Source organism: Palaemon carinicauda, chromosome 23 (assembly GCF_036898095.1).
Source record: "Palaemon carinicauda isolate YSFRI2023 chromosome 23, ASM3689809v2, whole genome shotgun sequence".
Lineage (NCBI taxonomy): Eukaryota > Metazoa > Arthropoda > Malacostraca > Decapoda > Palaemonidae > Palaemon > Palaemon carinicauda.
In genome coordinates this window covers 89,917,087-89,937,086 of record NC_090747.1, presented here as the reverse complement: position 1 = coordinate 89,937,086, position 20,000 = coordinate 89,917,087, and the positions used below count along the sequence as shown (strand labels likewise).

Genomic DNA, 20,000 nt, shown 5'->3' with positions numbered 1-20,000 from the left:
CTCTCTCTCTCTCTCTGACTCTTGCGCCAAGACGTAACATAGAATGTCATAGATAACTTAAGTGAGTCGACTTGCGTCACATACAAGCATACGAGGTCAAAGCACTCAGTATTTTGTCTCTCTCTCTCTCTCTCTCTCTCTCTCTCTCTCTCTCCCCCCCTTCACCTCAATAAATTATTCTAATATTAATGATAATAATAATATATTACGTTGCTATTTGCTTCGACAATGTCCTGATTATCCCTTTTACTAACCAAAGCTCTCAATCAAAGCACTTTCTCTTCCCAAGACCCATGAGAGAGAGAGAGAGAGAGAGAGAGAGAGAGAGAGACCCTTAACTTCACCATCAGTACTAGTTTGTCACTGAACATACCTTTAAAGACTGTACAGAGAAGTCAGTCGTTTTGCATATCTGAAGGTCATCATTGCCTCTGAAAAGAATAATATTGGCGTTTATTGCAAGCACTTCAATTCAACTTTAAATTTCTCCTTTATATTTTTCTAACTTTTTGTAACAAGCTTTTCATTTGTAACTTTTTGCCTGGATTCAAGGAAGGGGTTTCTCTCTCCTCTTAACATTATCCGAGGGCAGGTGATAATTATTGTCTGGCTTACTTTCACATACATGCTTCAGACTCGTTGTGCTTTGTCACTCGTCAGAGATTGTGGCCTTTTAATATACTGTATTCTTTATTATACTTAAGGCCCCTTTTGAAGGGTATAAAATTGGTTAATGGTTACGCATGTATCATAATGATTGGACAGATACTGGCTCGTAATTGAAGAGGAGTGATCTGTGGGAACAAAACTGGTTTTGTTTAATAATGTAATTGTATCAGTAGTGATTTTTGCAGTTTGGTTGGCATTTTACACTATTTCAAATAATAAGATAGATTAGGTTTTGATTTTCGTCTCGAATTTACTTTTACATTTCACTCGTAGATGTACTATTACATTAATACATTGTTGTAATGACTGATTTAAGTTATCTACCAACTTCAAGTAATTGTCCGTTCTTCATTCCTGTTTTTCTTTATTAATATTTTCTCTCCTTTTAATGACTATTGCGTTGGCCCATTGGCTAATCGTGATTCAATTAATGAGCCAAGTGTTCTTACAAATACATATCCACTTTTAAGTTTTATGATTATTGACCTTCTTTTTCTTTGTCTACATCTTTTCCCACTTCTATGTGGGGGTCGATGTTTCTGGTCAGCTTTCTCCATCTACCTCTGTCCCACACTTCATCACCGATAAATCCCTTTGATCGAAGGTCATCCTTGATACAGTTCATCCACCTTCGCTTTGGTCTCCCTCTCCTTCTCGTTCCCTGTACCTCCATTTCCATCACTCTCCTCCCAATATACTGTTCATCTCTTCTCATGATATGACTATACCACCTCAGTCTACTTTCTTGGATCTTATCTGATAGTTTTCTAACTCCTGTGGTACTCCTAATTACCTCATTCCGTATCTTATCTCTTCTTGTCACCCCACACATCCATCTCAACATTCTCATCTCTGCCACATCCATCTTCGATTATTGACATTCTTATTCGGATTTGCACTGACAGTTTCAAAATTAAAAGAACTGCAAGACAAGAACTCTCCTCAACTAGTTCCTCAAGAAAAAGAATATTTACATTCGTGTCCATAGCAAATTGCTTGAAGAAAAATTGTCTCTACACTTCCAACCACTATTGCCTCACTTAAAGAACTTGGATTTTACTACGAAAAGTATTTTGTTTTAACGCTAGTAGTAGCGCGGTACAAAAACCATAAAGAAAGCGATTGTATCGCTAATGTTCATAATAACACATCTCCGGGAAGAAGATATCCACTGGTCACGCACCTCCAGTAGTACATCTGCCCTTGAGAAATTATTGTTGCTATTAGAAGAATTAGTGAACGAGCATTTTTATTTATTGCTATTGAATGCAATAACTACTATTATTTTCTTGCAGCTTTATTATTATCGTCCTTATTTGAGGTGAGATGGTTATGAAGGTTAACCTCTGCATTTAGATACTGTTAGTACAAATGTTTTAATCGTCATCAGTGTCTTTGCTGTTAGGGTGTACAAGATGGACATACATGCACACACACTGGGGTGACATTTGGCAAGGGGGATTAAAAGTTGCATGGCCTTCAAATCTATTAGATTTGAAGGACCTTGTTGCTGACCTGCATTAATCTCTCTCTCTCTCTCTCTCTCTCTCTCTCTCTCTCTCTCTCTCGTTACCTGTTCGTGCTAACGAAATATTAAAATTTGTTTTATCTAACCACCCTCTTATCTTTTTTCAAATTTTCAACTTTGTAAAACTTAAATCCACAGTTTTTGGAGTCGAGATGTTAGGTAAGAGTAAATTTAAGTATTAATTACAACCCTTTTTATAAAGTATATATATATATATAATATATACACTATATATATATATATATATATATATATATATATATATATATATATAGTGCGAGTTTCTTCGTGTTTAAATTAAGCGTTCGGCTTTGGTAATGTGCATGCTAGAGATTTGCACATAATCATAGGCATTTTGCGTTGTTAAATTGCCTGTGAATAAAACTGAGTGACAAGTTAAAAAGATGAAAGGTGCCCAAGTCACTGAGGTAGCAGAAAAAGAAATAACTTTGGAAATTCTGTGACGGAGAATCGTAAGATTTTATCGAAATTATATTAATAGTATCTTCTGATGGAGACAACAGTTATATACGCATAACAATGAAGCAAAATATGATAAGCATCCGAGAAGATGATACTGGAAGGGAAACAAAGAAATTGCTACTTATTTCTTTTAGCAGTAGGGGAGTTGTTGCCCTCATTCAACTGATTTAGCCCATTCGTTAAAGCCCGACTCCACTTTTGTTTCCCAAATCACTCAAGCGTTAAGCTATTTCTTGCTCTACCGCGAAATTATGCTCAACATTAGATCATACTCTGTATTATGAAGTACAGGAATGCCCTTCCCCAATGCTTTGTAGTATCCTGGTGATTGTTTTTTCTCTTTTTTTTTATGTTCCTCCCATGACTGGTGGTATTGTTTCTCTCATTAGAATTCTTAGAAATCTAATCTAGGAAGGTTGCAGTGTTTAACTTTCCATCACAATAAGTTGCAGCTTGTTTTGCCTGAACATATTTTTATGTACACAAATGAAGGAAATTGATAAACAAAAAAATTAACCATCTTGAATATAAGGTAATGAAAATTTTCTTTTTCCATGCATTGCTTAAACTGCGTTCAACAGAGCCATGCCTCTTTGGCATGGACCCTGAATTTCGTGAACGCGCCTTTAAGGCCGCGTTCAATAAAACTCCTACGTATCGTAAAGGACTTCTGAGTCTTATACACTTGGTGAACGCTTCTTTAGGATAGCATTCCAAAATTACAACTTGTACATTTAGGAATTCTACATGGGCTTAATTACCGAAAATCTACCTTGCATTTAGTTGCGTTCAGTAAGCCTCCGTTAGTCAGGAGTAGACCAGGAGCGTTGTGAACACACCTCGTGGGGGAGATGTGGGTTTTACAAGCATCAGCTCCAGGAGCGATTGACTCTTGCCCTTTGGAATTGGAGGTGGTCGCCTATCGAACTTTCTCCCTCTCTCTCATTCAATCCCATTCTCTCTCTCTCTCTCTCTCTCTCTCTCTCTCTCTCTCTAGATCATCAGTAGTTCATATAATTATTGATTTACATCCATTTTTCTCCCGTTTGTTTTTTCTCTACAATTATTCTCTCTCTCTCTCTCTCTCTCTCTCTCTCTCTCTCTCTTTGTCTAGTTCATATAATTATTGTTTACAATCACATTTTCTCCCATTTGTTTTGTCAATACAATTCTCTCTCTCTCTCTCTCTCTCTCTCTCTCTCTCTCTCTCTCACTATTTCTTATAAATATTGTTTTACTCCATCTCCCATTTGTTTAGTCACTACAATTATTCTCTCTCTCTCTCTCTCTCTCTCTCTCTCTCTCTCTCTCTCTCTCTCTGTATTTACCCTGGATGATCATCCAAACTAGCTGTACAGATACAAGATGGAATTTGAAGTTGCCATACCTCGAGTTTATTGACATACCTCGAGCTATTAGCCTTTGGTTTTATATCTGTGGTCAAATGTAAAACAGATAATGGCTTATTTACGGCTGAAGGAATTCTTACACAGTAAACAAATTATTCATTAGATTTGGTATTATGCTTTAGATCTTTTGTTTGATAACTAAATCGAGAAAATATTCATCCTGGTTTGACAATTGAATGATAAATTAATCGAATCACTAAAGTAAAATTATCAAAATTAATTTTGTTTTAATTAGCTCAGGCCGTAGCGTGGTTTTGTTTGGGTACATGGTAGTAATTTTTTTTTTTTTTTTTAAATTGTCATCTTGTCTTGTAAAGAAATAATTAACCTGTTTGCTTTAATTGTTCATAATTAGTTTTAAATCTATCAATTCACGTTTTTTTTTTTCATAATTAAAATTCGTATTATTTCACCTAACACCCGAACCAAGTTTCCACTTCATTTTATTCATATCATAAAAATTAATTGGTACTTTTCCCGTTGACCAAAAATGCAATTTTTCCTCGTGTCCGCCAAACTAAATCTCTCTTATTCGCCAGAAACCCGGTTACTTAACAGTTATCTTCTTGCGCCATTAAGATAAGCGAACGGAATCCTGACAGTGTGAAGAGGGCAGGACATTTTAGGGCGACTGGAAGGGAAATGATTTAAAATAGAGGACCTTGTATCAGGTGCAACTTGCTCGACTCGTTTTGGCTTTTGTTATTTTCTCTCTTTTTGGGCGATGGGCCGGGCCAGTGTCCTGCTCGATCGAAGAGAGAGAGAGAGAGAGAGAGAGAGAGAGAGAGAGAGAGAGAGCGAGGAGTGGGCGGTTAGCGCAAGATCGTGCTTATTAGAAAATCATCGGTAATTTTCTTATTAAGTGAGATTATAATTGAATTATGACTTCAACAGGTTTTGGATTGAACCTCGTAAACCCCCCCCCCCCCATTTCATTTCTTGCTTTTATTATGATCTGGGGGAAATTAGGGGGGGGGTATTTTTATTGGGTGGACGGAATCCTGAATAACACTACTGAAAAATGTAATAACTTGGTAACTGATACATACTGTAATGAATAATTTTAGCGATTTTTTGTATGTATTTAATTCACTTTTATGCCCAGCACCTGTATCGTGGTGTATAAATTAATAGGATTGTTAGCACAAATAGGTAGGGAATATGGGGATAACTATCGCCAGTTGAGCGGTAAATCCGTTGTGAATAAACTTATGTACATGGTGGGTAGTTGATTTTAATGGGTCATGCAACACGCGAGAAAGGGCTTGTGGCTTGCAAGCTCTTCTTTTAAAAACTTGTTGATTACCAGGGTAGTTCACACCTCAAGCCATTAATTGTAAAATCAGTCTACCTGTCTTATAAAGATAATGATAGTTTTTTTTTTTTTTACTAACATATGCAACAATTGCATGTTCAAACATTAAGCCAGAACAAACATATCGCTTATATAAAGAGTAGAGTAATAGTATGTGAAATTACGCCATGGTCAGTGGTGGTTATTTTTAGATTAGAAGTTGTTTATATCGTATATCAAGCGGAAGAAGTAGGATTCTGGAATGAGAGTCTGAAGTAACGATAGTTATTTCGGGTTCAGTTGCATGATAGAAAAGATCTTGTACAGGTATACAAAAGGATAGATAAAATAGGTATAGTAAAGTAAAGGTGATTAAATCGATTGCTTGACATGTAAGAAAATTAAGAAAGGTGGTAACTGAATTACCTACTGTCTAAAGTGATTCCAGTCTTGGTTCGATGGTGCTAATATTTTGAAGGTTTGTTGAATGTGGAGGATAGAAGAAAGGCAGAACTGAATGACTAAAAAACGATATAATTTAGTTTAAGTTTGAGAATGCATATGGAAATGACTGATGAGGTTTTGAGAGGGGAGTCGGGAAGGTCAATAATAAAAATATAAAACGTTTTTTTTATTAGGAACGTAAACTATATAAAAGAAAGCTTGGAAAGGGAAGAATGGGTGCTTGGGCAAAGTTCTCATGTACCAATTATATGAGAAATTTGAAAGTAAAGGGGAAAAGGTTGATTTATGTGGTATACGAAAACGTGGAAAGTTATCATGATAGTAATCGGTACAGAGAATGTTGACAGTTCCAATGAGATTTGATATACATGAAAAGTTTTGGAGAGAGAATAACTGAAGCATGTATGACAGGAGCGTAACTTGTTCGCTGTAAAAGGAGTGGAGATGGGTGTGTTTTGTTTCCAGGACTGTGAAATAACTTTATAAATTGAATTATGTAAAGAAAATTAAACGTCGGTCGCAAGTCAATGATGAGCGAATGAAGTATGAAATAGTAGGTTTTTATCAGAGACAGTATTGATTATCTCCAATAAAAAGAAACTGAAGAATCTTGTAAGAGTTTGCAAACGTCTGCAAGATGAGAAAGTTGAAAGTATATGAGAGTTGGAATAAAGTTGTGGCTGTAAGGGGAAACTGGAAAACTTGAGTAATGGATGTTAATGTGTATAGTGTAAAGATAGAAGCATTTGACTCTGATAGGGGTTTGGAAATGTTTATATTAATCATGACAGGATAAGATTGGAGGAGAGTCGAAAGATATGTGGAGCAGTAGAAGGGAGCTGAATGTGTGATATACAGACGCCCAATGTTTACGACAACCTAGGTAGGAATGCTTGAAGGGAGTGTTGAAACAAATATATACTGTCATTGGTAGTGAATTTTGGAATTTTATTTGAAGGAAAGAAAAAAATTGTCAAGTTATAAGAATAATCAAGAGGGAGAACTGTGGATTAATCGTAGGTGGTTTAAAAGTTAGCATGAGTGAAAGAATGTATCAGTGTATTGAGTTGGTGTGCCAATATGGAGGATGGGTTCGTGTGATGAGTGTATAATTTGAAATCCTTAGGAGATATAAAAAGAACTTGCCACATGGCGTCAAGTACTTAAAAACCCAAAAGTGTCAGTAAGAGTGAGGGGAACCATTCTGAAGATTCATCAACGATTCACCTGTTAAATATTTGAATGTGATAGTAAGCGATGTATAGAAAGGGCTTATTAACCATATACACATTACTCGTGGGATAGCCATTGAACTAAAACCACCTCTCAGATTCCTGTACTGATGTTTTGCTACGCACAGAATAACAATCGTAGCACCTGCGTCTCCTGGAGAAGACAATTACAATAAGAGAAAGCCGCGAGGCTTTAAGACATTGCTATGGTCGATATACCTTACTTCTTTCTTATTCTGTTTAGTTTTATAGGTTGCGAAGTTGTTTTCTTTTTCACACTTCCTCATAGGTTTTTTCTTGCTGACGCCAAGCCAGTTTATCTGGCATTGGAAATTTCGGGAGAAATCTTGACCTAAACAGTTGGTTCCTTATCGGTAGTGTTTGTTTACCATTACAGTTCCCCTTATATAACTAGTAGTGTATCCGTACATCTCAAAAGCTTCAGAAGTTTCAGGTATTGGTCAGATATCAACGAAGTTTCTAATTGTTCGTTTTGGGTAGTGATCAAATATTGATAAAGTATTCGAAATAGAAAGAATTTTTGCCTGGCAATTTTGAAATAAATTGTAAATGCCAAAACAGTAGATCGTCACTAGATCTCTTAGAAACTTCGACAATAACAAGATTTTTGTTTAGAAGTATCCAGATTGCCTAGTAGTGTCTGGATATCTGAAAATCTTCTGATATTTTAAAACTTTTTGAATTATCTCTAGACGTTGCGTCCGAAAGAGAGGGGAGTAATCTTATAAACTGGAATATTTCAAAGACATCACTGAGAGAAACCATTTATGACTCCAAGAGAAAATGTAATGCACACGTGCCAAAGATGAATGCCAGCCGTCTGTTATGGCCCCTCTTGGCCATTGTGTTACACAGGTATTTTTTCGTTTTGCGTACGTCAATGACAGCCATCCCATAACGGATGATGGATTTAGATACCCCCTGGATATCATGGTATGGGCCATACCCCTTCCCACGACTGTGGGCATACGCCGGTGCATGAAAATCAGTAGCATTAAGTCAGCGGTCTCGGCAACAGAGCGGTTGTCCCATACCGCCACTTGCATACCCAATGAACACCGGTTAACCCTCTAATTGATGATGGGTCTCGTTTTGGAAGGGGGTATAACACCCTACGAGAGAGAGATAGACACGGAGACTATACTCCTCATACCCCCGTCATGCCAGAACGCCATGGCATCTGGAAGGGTTGATGGCCTTCTCCGAGGCCATTGCTCCTCCAGGCATGAGGTTCAAATTTAGCCATCCTCCGAAGACCAGAGCGACGCCACTTGGCGGATGGTATCCTTCGAAAGGCCATTGACGCCTTGCCGGTGATTTTTGTTATCCCCAAAGGATTTGCTAGAAGTCTTTTTATTTTTAAAGAAGGAATTTATTTGAAGTCTTTCACACTTATAATGTGGTATGTCTCATATACCGCGGGTTTCGGAAATGTTTAAAATGTTTATCCGTGAGCATGAAGTGATATAAAGAATACTAGGCATGCAGTTAACTTTAATAGTCAGGCACCTCCATCATGAGGCTTAATACTACACAGTATTCTAGAAGTTTTATTCCAGCTGTGACCAAGTTGTAGAATGATCTTCCTAATCAGGCAGCTGAATCGGTGGAACTTCAAAAGTTCAAAATTGCAGCAAATGTTTTTATGTTGAACAGGCTGACATAAGCCTTTTTATATTTATATATGAATTTTCTGTTTTAATGTTAATGGTTTTTAAAATATTTTAATTGTTCATTACTTGTTAAATCGTTTATTTATTTTCTTGTTTCCTTTCCTCAATGGGCTATTTTTCCCTGTTGGAGCTCTTGGGCTTATAGCATCTTGCTTTTCCTTCTAGGGTTGTAGCTTGGCTAGTAATAATAATAATAATAATAATAATAATAATAGCATTGACGCTTCGCCGATTATTTTTGTCATTCTTGAAGAATAGTTTTGCTAGAAGTCTTTCGTCCTCGGTATCTTGCACTAAGAATGTCTACAATCCATGCTATTTCACATTTGTATGTGAAGCGAGGCAGTATTTAATTTATGAACAGAATCTTTTATGATTATTGGTGTACGTGTGCTTGATAATTTAAGCTCCAGTTCATCCTTAAGAATGCCGTGATGCTGCTGTTTTCATTTTTTTTTTTTTTTTTTTTTCAAATGGGAATATTTTAACAAACATATATCGTGTGAGGATTTAAACATGTATAAGATTCTCATCCGGGTTTGTAGCCACTTTGTCTCGAGAATTTAGCTTCATCGTTTTATGATTCCTTTTTGTATGCATGTATTTTACATAAATTGGGGCCGTAAAGATATGGAAATTTCACAATAGTATTTTATTGTTGATTAAGCTTCACATTTACACTAGTATATATTGTATGTGTTTGTGTTTTTATTCATATATATGAGTTGTTACACTAATTGGAATAGTTCTAAACATCGAATTGACTCTGGTTTTGGTTCATTATTCCATAAGTGAAGTGAATGCGATATATATATATATATATATATATACAGTATAATGTATGTAATTATACATTTATAATGTCTGTAAAGTACTGTTAAATAATTTATCAAAATACATCTCATTATATACAGCGGATTTCGGAAATGTTTAAAATGTTTATCCATGAACATGCTGTGATATATATATATATATATATATATATTTATATATCTTCAGCTACCGTAGAGTTCGGAAACTTACTTTCTTTTCCATTCGAAGAGTTGTTTTTTTGTTATTCTTTGGTCATAACTTTGTGCCTGAGGTCTTAATTAAGACATCTGGTCAAGTTTCATGATTTTGTGCCACGCAGAGCGCCACTGGTGTAGTCGTGCGTTCTTCTTTGAGAGGTTTGTTTAATTAGCAGGTTTCTTGTTTGCTGTTCTGGTAAGTGGTGCAGATTCTTTACTTGATAGATGGTTGTTTAATCTTTTATTCTTACGTAAAATTCATGAGATCTCTTGATATGGTATAAATCCCAAACCATAAAATGATAAATCAAATCATACTTTCATCTGATAAGTTTTTTTTTTTTTTTTTGCATCAACAGAGGTCTATATTCACATTGTGCTCATTCAGATCAGTGATTTATTTAATGAATATCGTCTATGACGATTCATTATAATCAAATTTGCATCTCCTAAAGAATACTGAATGCAAAAACTATAATAACACCAGGTCACTTACTGACAACTGTGGAACTAAGAACATTCAAATTATGTGGCTTCATCTTTAGTCGTCAGCAAAGTGTTCATAGCTTTGAATAACATTTGCCGAAGCTTTGTATACAAAGAGCACTCCCATACGCAGTGCTGCATTACCATATGCCCTTCTCTTGAGTGAATGATAGACCAAGGCATCATTACTGACAGCCTCCCCATCTCCCCACCCCCAGCGTCTCCATTCCCGGAGTAAAAGTATCATAGCAGAGAGCCTTCGGTCTGATCAAAAGGCAATCTCTCCCCATCACCGGTGTCCCCGTTTTCTCTTGGAACAAAATGAAGGACAAATATGGTTGACAGAAAAATACGGAGGCGCCTATCGGGGAGAATGTCTACAACGGCGACTGAATACGTAAGGAATACGCATCGAAGAGATGGCAACTAGTCACTCCTGAGGGGAATGGTTAATTGGCCGAGAGCGAGTTTCTCTCCGGGGTGATTGCAAGGACATGGCTGGAGAAGGGCTTTCAGTATGTGCGTCTTTCTTGGGTTATTTACCTTTGCTGTGGTTTTTCAACTCGATTGTTGTTTGTTTATCATCTCTACCAGCTGAGAATTATCGAAGTTAATGTCCTTTCCAGTTGCCAGGTCATTCCAGAAACCGCTTGGTTCATGAGGTCACATAACGGTGCTTGTTTAGTTATGACGTCTTTGTAGTGAAGAAGTCTTAGAGGTGGGTGCCCACACACAGCATTCCTGGGTACTACAAGGAGTGCCTCTGGACTGGGTACTGTATTATCATAGTAAATTGTCGTCTCCTAAAAGACCTTGTTCCATTTGCTTTAATATATGACCCTTCTCCCTTTTGGCTTTTGTCTTCATCACCATAGTATGATTTGCCTTACAGATTATTCAATGTTTTATTGCCACCAGCTCTCTCTCTCTCTCTCTCTCTCTCTCTCTCTCTCTCTCTCTCTCTCTCAATTACGTCCTAACCTTCTGTTATACCCAGTTACGTACGGTGACACCAATAAGTGTCCTCGTTGCCTGGGCTTATTGTAAATTTCGGAAGGGCCCCATCGTAAACTCATTGATTAGTGAAGCTGTTGTTTTCTTTCCTAGATAAACATGATTCAATCTAGGTCGTTCCACCGGTGTTGTCTGTACGTGAATGACATTAAATTAAATTCTACGTGTAATTGAGCTTCTAATTACCTTTGAGGTTCATGATAGGTACGTGCCCTTTCTCTTTGCTGTTATGTCGTTTGGAAAGTGCGTACCCATGTGACAAGGCCAGAATAAAGAGTAATTTTTGGATTTGAATAAAGTTCTGTCTTTCAATGGTCTGTTAAACTTTGGAAGATGATAATCTGTGGATAATTCAGTTTATTTTCATGATTACAGAATTTATTAGAAACTGTACCGATAGTTTAGAGTATATGTGACTCAATAAGTTAGTGATGGTAAATGGAATCCAAGAAGACTAGAATATGTAGTATCTTATTTTGGTTGCTGGAGTAATGGAAGTACTCGAGTGTTATGAGTATTTTGGAATAAATGGAATGGACGTTGCGAAATACTCTTGTAGTTTAAAAGCCATGGGATATATTGATATTTATCGCTTAATTCAAAGCACTCTCTCTCTCTCTCTCTCTCTCTCTCTCTCTCTCTCTCTCTCTCTGGGAAAGGAATAGACAATACATTCCCACACACAATTTACTGGAATACGAATTACAGCACATGGATTCATTAAAGATGGATTCCTCTGGATAGTCTTTCTAGCATGTGGATGAAGGCATAACGGATTAATTACTATGAGACACCATAACATAAAGGAGCTTAGCAACAAGAATCGCTGTATCGTTAATTAACGGAATATACTTAGGTTCTCGGTCTCTCGGTTTTTACGTAGTAATGAAATAGTGATGATGACATACTGCGCAAACGACTTGTTATTTTTAGGTATTATAGTTTATTATTCCAATTCTGAAATTATATTAAACTGTATGGCTCCCACTGCGCTAATTGGTCAGCGTACTTATGTGCATTTACTTTTCAGTGTTATATATTCACCCGTTAACTTGGGCGTCTATTTTATTCTTAAGTGATAATTTTGTATAACATCTTTTTCAGAGATTTTCACTTTGGATGAGATGGTTTCAGCAACAGTAGTCTTTAGGACATAGTACTTAATTGCAGATCTTAGTCTGATTTAATATACATATGTATGTGTATATATACACATACACAGATATATACTCACATATATATATATGTATATATAGGAGCCGTATATATATAAAGGTTTTATTGATAACAGGTTATAAGTTTAGTAATATTTACAAGTCACTTATGTTTAGCCATTAAATATTGTCATTATAGATAACGGGCCAGAATTATGAATACATCTATGAGTACTACTAACATATAGTACATGTCCTATATCCTCATCTTTCCTTCAGCCCCTTTTGTAAATAACTTGGAAGATTTTTCTTCTTTCATTTAAATACTGCACTGTCTTTATTTATCAGACTTGATTGCATTTAAAGATAACTTAGATTATTGTTTGGTTTTGATTTACTTCTAACTATGATATATATCTTTGTACCGAATCTCATGTTCCGTGTTTTTAGTTGCCTTAAAATACGGCAATAGCAACCTCGACGACCAGTTTACTCTTTAGGGGTTGGGCCCCGATTTTTGTCAAATAAATGGCGTTAGATAAAGTTGCTAATTCCCTTGAACTCTAAGTTAAAAACAGTGACGCACAGTTGGACACAGAGTTCCTAGTACACCTTACTTTGAAGAAATGCGACCTGTGATACCCTTTCTTCGCGACAAGTAACCAAACAGATAGCGTAGGAAGAGATGGCAAATTTGGTAGGCATAGCTAAACACAGGAATTCAGCGCGAAGTAAGGGTGTGGCCGGGTGCACTTCTTCAGAGAAAGGTATACCAGGAATTCCTGTGACCAGCTGTACATATGGCTACATATACTGTGTTTTTTTCCAGTCCATTCCTTATTAATTCTATGACGTTTGTTATCAATTATAACCACTTATTATCTTACGTCTATTGAAATTATCTTGTAGATTATGGTATGATTCGCTATTAGAAGCATGACCCTAGTTTCCTTTACTAATATCTTAATACTGGATTTTATATATTAAATTACCTGGATTTCTTTATTTTCATTTTTTTTGAATATCCAGATTTTTCCAGTGATTAAAGGTCTAATTCAGAGTCGCGTGTTATACCCAAGACCTATCTGTAGGTCTTGGTTATACCTGTCTCTATAGATTGAAGTTTTAGACCACATTCTGTGTCTTAAGTGATGATTTAAGGACCTTGCTTTAATTGGCCATTAAGGCAGAACCCCGACAGACACCCATAGAATTAGTAATAGTTGTCTTAGTCAAGGACATGGCAGAAGATCATCATAACGAAGAATTTTAAGTGTTGTCTTATGAAGATGTGATTTTAAAGAGTTTTTGCATTTATTGGAACTCTAGTTTTGTGTGTAAACTGTGATTGGGAGAGAGAGAGAGAGAGAGAGAGAGAGAGAGAGAGAGAGAATTAGATTGCCAGGGTAGAAATACGTTGGGCTTTCAACTTCATCCCGAAATAATTTTTGAGATTAGAATTTTACACATTCTGGATGAGAATTTTAGCACCATTGAGAGTGCGTGCTGGAATTGTTCTTTGTGAAAGTGATACGCGAATGTTGAATTTCAATGCAAATTTCCTTGGATCCACTGTTTGCAATAAGATTTGAATTACAAATGTTAGTACATTTAAGGGATCAGTTAATTCACTGACTTTGTTTTGGAGATAAACAGTTGTTTTTAATCTATAGACTTTTGAGTTGTATAGGCTAAAAATAATTTTATACACATTGGTTTTTGTCTGAATTCGTAACAACTAATTAATATGCTATCACATAATTTGGAACCATCTATCACAGACAGTACTAATTAGAGGGGCACGAAAGAATGCCTTTGCCACGTCATGCAGTCTTATTTTGCTCTTAACTCCACTGCATACTTGTACTTCGATGCATTTTCTACTAAATCTAATCATTTGTTCTTGGGTCATACCCCACATGTCTACCAAGTTTCGTTGAAATTGGTTCAGTAGTTTTTGCGTAATTTTCTCAAACAAAAACTAAAATAGTTGTTATTTACTTTTACATTGCAATTCTTTACAAAGTATGATGTACATTATCCAAAATGTTATATTCATAATTGGGTCAGATCCAACATGACTTTGTTCAAAATCGGTACAGTAGTGTCAGCGTAAAATTGCTCACAAACAAGTAAACAAATATATAAACTAATAAACAGACTGGGATGAATACATACCCTAAATATCAGTTTAGTTTCCCGAATGTTGATCGATTACTCGCTTATCATGGCGTTAGCAGCAAAGTCCACACATACCCAAGACTAGAAACAAGTCCGCATAAACCAACAATGTTTTCTAAGATATTATATAGAATGACTCATTAATTATTGCGGAGACCATCTACATGCCATCCCCTACCCGAATGAGGCAATGATAGCAATGCGGGTATGGGACTGTCATGCGGGCATGGTAGGATGTAGTGCCCTTGGAGGAATAATGGGCAGTGCCCCATGGCAGCTGTGGTGGGCCAGGCAATATAAAAGTTTGTAAGTGCGTTGACGCTAATGAAACTGACCATGTCCCATTGAATGCGTATGGGGATCTTTTTACAAGATCTTTCCTAGGAGGAGTCCTTTCGTTGGGTACCTCCCCGAGGCCCTAGAGCTCTCTCTGGTGGATTATTCGCTTAATTGGGTCATCGTTAAGACCCCTGATTATTATCTTGTCCCGTGGGAATTTTGCGAGTGACTGATCCCGTACCCCCAGACTATTTCTTTTCTCAAATTTGTTTTGATTTATCGTAAATTATTTTCATAGGTTCGTCCTTTTTTATTGTTAAAGTGGTCATCGGATTGTTTTATGTAGTAGTGGCTTATTGCTTACCATTTGGTACTGCATAAATTCTCTCTCTCTCTCTCTCTCTCTCTCTCTCTCTCTCTCTCATGCAAAATGCTTTGATTTTTAATATACGTTATATTTTGTTAAACTAAAATTTTCCGATTTTCAATAATTTCTCATATACATTTTTTATTTAATAGAAGTTATAAAATCTAATTTACGCCTTTTCATTCTCAAAAATATTTTCAGTTATCATAGAGAGGTGCTAAAAGCATGCTCAAGCAGTGACTTGTGTGTGTGTGTTGGGGGGGGGGGGGGATGCTTGCTCCATGTGAATATGTGTACACTTTAAATATCCTGAAAATATTAAAACTATCTTTCAAAGTTTCCTAAACACGGAAACGCCTCCAGATAATTGTTTTCTGTGTTCCGCATTCTGCACCAGACAAAATAGGAAGTAGAATTGCAGCATATATCAACAAATGTCTCATTACATTGTTTTACACTTTTCCTCACGTTTTACCTTAGTCCTGGAATGCACAACGGGTCATTCCCCTCCAAAGTCCTCGGTCATCGGTTTTCAACATATGACTCTCTCTCTCTCTCTCTCTCTCTCTCTCTCTCTCATATATATATAATATATATATATTTATATATATATATATATATATATATTTATATATATATATATATATATATGGTGGTGTGTCTATATTTAGAGAGGCTTTATTTGTTTTGTTCCTTTTTCAATTTGGGCTTGGAGTTTGGTAGTGGATTTCAAGTAAATGCTGATGGAAAACAAAACTCAGCGCTAAAGTAACCCGATTTTTTTTTTTTAAGCTGACTTCATCGTCAGCAAACCTTTTTCCGATCTATCTGCTTGACCTAAGGAGACTTGAATCCATTTCGTCAATTTCATGGTTGTGTGAATCCTATTAAAATCTTATTATGGTCGACTCCAGCCAGTGATTAGAGCAAGGATATATAGGTCTGCTCTTCCTTTATGTATTTTGTGTTTGATTAGGAAATATAAATATTTGGTTTTCGGCTTGGGGGGGGGGGTGTTAAGTGTTATTAGTTTATCTCCCCTGTATAATAAAGAGCAAGTGTCTGGTTACATATACACTGTATATATATATATATATATATAATTCTGTTCGGTCATGCTAAGCTCTCCCCGTCTCTTGGGTAGGGAGAGAGGGAGCATTCAAACCATGGTGAGAGTGGGGTGCGTGTTGTGTGCATATTCATCTAAATATTTAGCTACCATTTTTGACGGGTCGCGTACACTAGTTGTCTAGAAAAGTTTAATATTTATTACGATGTTAGAACCTTATTTAGCTAATAAAAATTGTATAGAATTTTTTTTATCGATTCATTATGACTGAAGGTTGTGGTTAGATTAGAGGGATAATTATGTCATTAAAGTTGTTTTTATCGTTAAGTGCCCTCGTTCTTGACAGGCCTTAGTAGGCCTACAAAATGAGAGAATTAATAAAAAAAAATGTAACCAAAACTGTAACTTCGTAGGAAGCAGTGATGTCGGGGCCTAAAATGTTGTATAGGTTTGTCAGTCTTATCTAATAACATGACTTTAATTCGTAATAAATTTTCTGGATTATGTCAGCCTCCTTTTGACATCACCTGACTGATTTTCCATGCTCTCTCTCTCTCTCTCTCTCTCTCTCTCTCTCTCTCTCCTTTTCGGTTTTATACAAGACTATGTAGTACATTTCGGGGATTATATTTACCAAGTCTGAGCAACCCCCTTTCTCACTCGATGAATCAATATCTCTCTCTCTCTCTCTCTCTCTCTCTCTCTCTCTTATCACTTTTCAGTTTTATACAAGGCTAATTTATGTAGTACATTTCGGGGATTGTGTTAACCAAGTTCTAGGTAACCCCTTTGTCACTCAATGAACTCTCTCTCTCTCTCTCTCTCTCTCTCTCTCTCCTCTCGTTCTAGACTAATAGCCTAAAAGACTGCGTTGAAAGATAAACTATCGTTTTTGACAGGAAATGACCCAACACACCCACCCATTTGTTTTTCTCCCTTATCCCTCTCCCACATTCTCTCCTTCTCCCCTCCCCCTCCCCCTCCTTTTCCCCTCTCCCCCTCCCCCTCACCTAGAAGGACATTTCCGTACATGAAATTCGCCACTCAAAATATCATCGGTAGACGTAGCAGTGTATTTCCGTTTCTTAGGTTACGTAAGTTATTGGCACAAACATTTTGCACAGTAACGTACTGGGATTTTTTTTTTTTTTTTTTTTTTTTCTTTACCACAAACTATTTACAAATTCGTGAATAAAACCAGGTCGTTGTTAGGTTGTAGCAGTTATTTAGTAATTTCTGAACTCATTTATTTTATATAGGAATCTATTTCTTGTATCTTTAGCTGCGTTAGTGCAGTCAATCACTGTTGCCGGGTGTTACTTAACATCGACGTGTAGTACATGCTGAAGAAAATCCTGGAAACCTATTCTTGTCACAATCGTTGTTGTATAACATGTCTGGCTTTGGAGACGTGCTTCTTCTTTCCACATTTTAAAATTTTTTTTTAGCAAATCTCTTTAAATGGCTTTTATGTTAGTGAAGAAAATAATCACCTATAAATAGATAAATGCGCGCGCGCACACATATAATATATATATATATATATATATATGTATGTATATGTATGTATGTATGTATATATGTATATATATATATACATACATACATATACATACATACATACGCACACGTTAAGAAAAGAATTCGAGGTACGATCAATATACTTATGATAGAAAACTGATCTATTTCAAATGTTAAACGTCATCTTTTTTATTTCAAAACTAGTAGTCATTTGTTGTTGTTTTAGACTTGATGCGGGTAAATACAAGAATAAGGGGTATAAGGAAGAAAGGTCCTTCAAACGTGAGGTTTATTCAAGTGTCTTGTAATCCTTTATAAATGCATGATTTAGTGTATGAAATCCCCTGCTGCTCAACCTCAGAAATGTAAATCACTGGAATCGGCCACCTGACAAAGACTATTTAATATGAAGACTCCCATCAACCTTTAGTTCTAGATGACCCTCCTCTCCTCCTCCCTCCTCCTCCTCCTCCTCCTCCCCCCGTCCTTAGACCGCATACTCTTGTATTTAACATTATAAACTGTGTTACTACTGCGGCACTCTACTGCCCTTTTTGCACTTTCTAGTATCTCATTTAGTTACGGGCAACAATTGGCTTAATCTTAACAAACAACATAACCACTATTGTATGTCCATTAGTTTAACGGAGAAGAGGTGTAATGTATCATTGGATTGCATACTTGCAATAGCCCGTGTCTGGTTGGAAAGGCCAGGCAATCTACAACAATAACAACAACATTGGTCAGATAACAATTTTTTTTGAGTGTTTATGTTGTAGGAAGTTTGTTGATTGCATATAGAATTTGCATAACCAACACGTGTGCTCTCTCTCTCTCTCTCTCTCCTCTCTCTCTCATTTATATATATATGGTATATATATTATATAATATATATATATATATATATATGTTATATATATGTTATATATATATATATATACACACATTTAAATATTTGCCCTCAAAAATTTTTAATATCGAATTTTCTCTGCCTCGCCAGTAGATACTTAAATGGGAAATTCATTTATGACAAGTACTGTCACTGTGCCAGGATCCAGACCTAAAAACCTATTTGTATAAATCAAAGCAGTTCTATGACCAGCAGGTTTAAACAAACTTGGCTAAGAAGATATATTAACTGGTTATGTGTACTGTCTACTTTTGATTTTATTTTGAATTCACAGTCTTGACTAATTGGTTACGTCTACTGTCTAGTTTTGCGCAGGTTTAAAGGCACCAATGTTCGAATAATTTATAAAATTTTATCCTTTGGATTAGTTCGCTGTGGCAGAGTTAATTTGATATTATAGATTACTTGTGGCTCAATATTTGGGAGCATAAAAGTATATATGTATATACATAAATATATCTATATAGATATGTATATATATAAATATATATATATATATGTATATATATATATAATATATATAGAGAGAGAGAGAGAGAGATATATATATATATAGTATATATGTATATATAAATATATATATATATGTATATATATACATATATATACACATATATATATATGTATATATATACATATTATACACATATATATATGTATATATATACATATATATACATATATATATGTATATATATATGTATATATATAATATATACTCATAGTATATTTAATGAGAGAGAGAGAGAGAGAGAGAGAGAGAGAGAGAGAGAGAGATTGTAAGGTTTGCTTGACATTAACACAGACCTGCTTTTGTGACCTTTTATATCGTAACAAAACTATTCTTGCTTTAGATGAACCAGGCACAACAGAACTGGAATCCGTAGATGACAATCTATTACTGTAGCTTTTTCATAATGAGAGAGAGAGAGAGAGAGAGAGAGAGAGAGAGAGAGATTGATTAGCGCGTGCCAGGGAGGACCCCACAAAAGAAAAGAGAAGTTTGCAAGATAGAGAGAGAGAAAAAAGAGAGAGGGGGTTAGCATTGGTGATTGGAGAGACTTTAGTAGAAGTGATGAGGCTTCTGTGACATCTAAGGTTTCTCTTAGAGCTTAGGCTCTTTGTGGACATGGCGCACACCAGAGAGACACACAAATGCACAGCCCCTTTTTCCTTTCAGAGCATTTCACGTCTGAGAGTTACTGGTGCAGTAGTGGGTTTGTTTATTTTATTTT

At 36.0% G+C, this 20,000-nt stretch overlaps 1 protein-coding gene across 1 annotated transcript in view; it reads left to right on the top strand.

Moving 5' to 3' along the window:
• The window catches only part of Mitf (transcription factor Mitf), a 63,216-nt gene that overhangs the window by 22,810 nt on the left and 20,406 nt on the right, over nt 1–20,000 (top strand).